This window comes from Sapajus apella, unplaced genomic scaffold (genome assembly GCF_009761245.1).
Source record: "Sapajus apella isolate SASKATOON/1434 unplaced genomic scaffold, GSC_monkey_1.0 scaffold5282, whole genome shotgun sequence".
Taxonomy (NCBI): domain Eukaryota; kingdom Metazoa; phylum Chordata; class Mammalia; order Primates; family Cebidae; genus Sapajus; species Sapajus apella.
Window position 1 is genome coordinate 1 of NW_022442206.1, and position 4702 is coordinate 4702.

General features: G+C 48.5%; 1 non-coding gene across 1 annotated transcript; it reads left to right on the forward strand.

The window, feature by feature from the left end:
- Positions 1-3002: 3002 nt before the first annotated feature.
- LOC116547882 lies at positions 3003-3143 on the forward strand. Its single transcript, XR_004267219.1, has one exon. It is a non-coding gene; the product is annotated as a U4 spliceosomal RNA (small nuclear RNA).
- Positions 3144-4702: the final 1559 nt, after the last annotated feature.

A 4702-nucleotide genomic window follows, 5' to 3' on the forward strand; every position in this document is an offset into this window, starting at 1 on the left:
TGGCCAATTGGAGCCATTGTTTAACTTGTATTGCAACCATGCAGTGGCCCAGTAAAGAGAACGCAGTGTTTACAGAGACGTTTGGGTTTTAGGTTAGGGGACAGTTGGAGAGGTTTGAGGTTCTTTACAACACAGCCAGCAGAGAGGAGGGAGGGATAGAGGATGGACGATTGCCCGTGCTTCTGGAAAGGCAGCAGAGACAAGGAGAATAGGCACGCAACCCAGTTGCTCAACAGGTATCCCTTGGTGAACCTGGGTTGAACGTCGTCGTTGGTGGGAGTTCAAAGAGAGAGTCCTGTATGTTGACCTGCCACAAATATCAACCCTGAGCCTGGTGGGCGAGTGACTAGGGTGAACATCTCCATGATAATCAAGCCCCTGGGGAACCTGGGTCCCAGGATCCATGACCTACATAGGGTTTTTCGGGTCCCGAACCTCACGGAAGAACCTGGTTTACCTGATTTTCCTTTTGTTTGTGGGAGAAAAACGAGGAAACCGAAAGGGGGAGGAAGTGGAAAGGAAAAGATAAAAGAATGGAAAAACAAAAAAGAGAGACTGCTTACCAAAACAGCCGGTGGTGTGTGTGTGGGCTGGTCTGATGACCTGGGTTAGTAGGTCGATCTCTTCATGGAGGGAGCACAAGAGCAGGGACGGGGGTTTGGTCTCTTGCAGAGTTCCCCCATCCAGGGTTTTGGCACCAAAATGTTGAAAATTCACGCTTTGAATGAAGAGACCCCCCCCCAGACAGGCTTTGTGTGAGCAACGTGGCTGTCTATTCACCTGGGTGCAGGTCGCCTATGGCCGAAAAGGGCGTTAGCAAAGGGCAGTGGGATAGGATTTGGTTTTACAGGTTTGGGGCAAGCAATGGAAAGTTACAGATTATGATCAGTTACAGCGGTGGGTAGGGGCCAGGAGTGTACATGACCACAAGTTCAGTTACAGTGGCGGCTGGGGGTGAGGCAGAAGCGCAGTTAAGATGACAGGATGGATGAGAGGTATTCACGTTATCATAAGAACAGTTTAGATAGCAGGATTGGGTGAGGGGCCATCTCTGGGAAAGATCTGCTGGGTGCTCAGGGACAATGGCGAACCCAGACATGGGGTGGGAGACGATCAGGAGGCAAGCAGGACTTCAGACTTTCAGGCTCCAGGTTTGCATATGGAGACCTGACACCGGGTTCAAGCAATCCCCTGCCTCAGTCTCCCGAAAGCTGGGATTATAGGTGCCTGCCACCATGCCCAGCTAATTTTTGTGTTTTTAGTAGAGATGGGGTTTCTCCATCTTGGCCAGGCTGGTGTTGAACTCTTGACCTCATGATCCACCTGCCTTGGTCTCCCAGAGTGCTGGGATTACAGGTGTGAGCCACCGTGCCTGACTGCCTGATAGTCTTTGTCTGAAATACAGGGGCAGACGTATTCTTCCCAGGGCAGTCCAGGGTTCAGTGAGATGAGTTATCAGGTCTCTCAGAAGAGTGACTTGGACAAGGGAGAGGCTCCACAGCTGTTCTCTTTCCACAGTCATTCAGAACGATTGTGAGTGAGACTGGAAAGTAGCCCAGGTGGGAGCGTGGCCGTGTGCAGGGAGGAGGTGACCTGGTGAGGAAGGAGACCCAAGCATCTAAGATGACTTCCCCCTTGACTTCCACACTGCATTTCAATAGAAGTAAAGGTTGGCCAACTGCGTGCCACCTCATGGATCGCAGGCATGGTGTAGGGGAATCTTTCCGGAAGGGGTTGTTTTAACTTAAACGAGTTCAAGCCCCCACCCCACAACTACTCCATGCACCAAGACCCTTTCACATGTAATTTCTAGAATTGTAAACCCCAAGACCCTTTCACCTATCATATCTGAGTTGTAAGCCTGTGTAGAGCCAGGCTTCTGATTGTTAGAGGAGCGTGGCCCTTAGGCAGTTATGCTGCCTAGCTCCAGCGCGCCCTCTGCTGGTGGCTGGAGGCGCTGCAGGGCCCTCGCACTCACAGCCCTGGCAGAGGACGCGCGCCCTCTGGTGGCCATCCCGCTGCACCACTTGAAGTCAGAGCGCAGAGTGTTCAGCGCCATTGTTCTGGAAATGCAAACTGACACGGAGCCCACTAGCCCCTGTGTTTCTAAAAAGGAAGAAGGAACAATTAATTGGAAACCATAGGAATGAAATAAACATGGATGCACATTTTACAGCTGATGGTAAAATTCACTCAACATAGTCTTTGCACTTAAAATGCAAAGCCGTCACAGGCATCTTTACCACAGTGACTTTATTTTAAATAAAAGCTTTAGAAAAAGCTAAATCTGGGCAGGGTGCAGGGATCACGAGTGTCATCCCAGCACTCTGGAAGGCCAAGGCGGGAGGATCACTTGAGATCAGGAGTTCAAGACCAGTCTGGGAAAACAGCGAGACCCCCATGTCTGCAAAAAATATAAAAATTAGCTGTCGTGGTGGCGCATGCCTGTGGTCCCAGCTACCCAGGGGGCTGAGGTGGGAGGATCGCTTGAGCCCAGGAGTTTGAGGCCGCAGTGAGCCAGCCATGATTGCACCACTGCACTCAAGCATGGGAGACAGACTCAGACCCTGTCTTTCTCTCTCTCTCTCTCTCTCTCTCTCTCTCTCTCTCTCTCTCTCTCACACACACACACACACACACACACACACACACACACACACACACGTTAAATTTGTTGGATTATACATTTAGGGATTGATCACCTTTGGTTATAAAATATTTAAGGTTGCAGGAACAAGTTAATAACTAAATAAAGACCCAATACTAATAGCCTGGCACAAACTGATCACAATCCTTTATAAGAGACAACACTGTTCTTAATAGCCTATATAAACAAACATTAAGTAATCCTATTTGTACGTTAATGTGCTGGGATCACAGGTGTGATTACTTAATCCCAGCACACTGGGAGGAAGAGAAGGGCAGATCACTTGAGGCCAGGAGTTGGACAGCAGGATGGCCAACATGGTGCAACCCAGTCTCTACTAAAAATACAAAAATATAGCTTTGCACAGTGGCAGTATTGTAGCCAATGAGGTTTATCCAAGGCATGATTATTGCTAATTGAAAACTTTTCCCAATACCCCGTCAAGATGACTGGAAATATAGTCAGGATTGGCAATTTTTGGCAGTCTCTATGGGGAAGGAATTAAATAAATTAAATAAAAAAATAAAATGGAATAGAAATACAAAAAAATTAGCCGAGTGTGGCAGTGCACACCTGTAATCCCAGCTACTTGGGAGGTTGTTGAGGCAGGAGAATCCTTAAACCCAAGAAGCAGAGGATGTAGTGAGCCGAGATCATGTCATTGCGACTAGAGTAAAACTCCGTCTCAAAAATTTTTTTTTCTTTGAAACAGGTGCATTCCTCCTCTTGCTTTCTGAGGACTCCTTGCTCTGTCACTTAGTAGTGGCTAATAAACTCTCTTAATGTCACTAGACTCTGTGACTCACCATAAATTCCATTTCGTGTGAGATCCAAAATCCTGTTGTTGGGGTCTGGGACAAGACCCCTTTGCTGGTGACAAAAATATACAAATTCTTTTGTTTTCTATTTTTTGAGACAGAGTCTTGCTCTGTTGCCCAGGCTGAGGGGAAATGGTGTAATCTCGAATCACTGCATCCTGTGCCTCCCAGGTTCAAGCAATTCTCCAGCCTCAGCCACCCAAGTAGCTGGGATTACAAGCGCCTGCCACCACGCCTGGCTAATTTTTGAATTTCTAGTAGAGACAGGATTTTCCAATGTTGGCCAGGCCAGTCTCGAACTCCTGGCCTCAGGTGATCCACATGCCTCAGCTGCCTAAAGTACTGGTCTTACAGGAGTGAGCTACCTTGCCTTGGTGATCGATTGGATATGGAGGGTGAAGGAGGAGGGGTGTCATGCAGATATCACTCTTGGATTACTACCTGGGATATTAGGTGCAAGGCTCTATTATTGGTTCGAACCCTAAGAGCACCAGCAAACAGCTCGAGGTGGTGTGGAGCAACATGCTGTGTTCATGAGCGCCTGGCTGCAGACTGGCTGAGGCCTAAAATGGTGTCAGCCCCGAGTGAGGGCAAGGTGGGGGTTTTATAGTCTTTTGAAAATGGGAAGTGTTCCAGTCTGATGTAAGTGCTATGTGGGACCTAGACGGCCTCTCTCTTGATCTTCAGGAGGTACTTGTCTTCCAGCCTGCCCTTTTCTGGCTTCTGCTCTCTTTCTGACCCACGCTGCTGGTGCAAGTGGTCTTGTACCTTGGGACTGAGCCTGAGAAGGGAGGAGTTATCCCCCAAGCTTTCAGGCCCCGGGGAGAATCTTTCACTAGGGAGAGTAGGCTGGCTGATTGATGTTTGTTAGGCACAACTTGGTTTTGTGGGTTAGGTGGGGTGTCTCAAGCTGAAAGCTTGACTCCTCTTACCGGCCAGACACCACGTGGCCGTTCCTGTGACTGCCAGGCCACTTTGAGGCTGAGAGACAGTTTTATCTGGCCTCTGTCCTGCACATGTTTACGATGCCTTCTCTGTGTTGGCAGATCTGGGGGTCCACCAGATAGGATCCCGTGAAGAGATCTCAAAGTTCTTTAGTCCACTGTGTTTAGTACATCATTTCCACAATCAAAGATGAATAAAATATAGAGGCATATTTAGTGATAAGATTGATGGTACACCTGTGCTAGGCAGTGTTTTAGTTCCTTGAGACACCAAGGAGTTGAGACAATCCTTT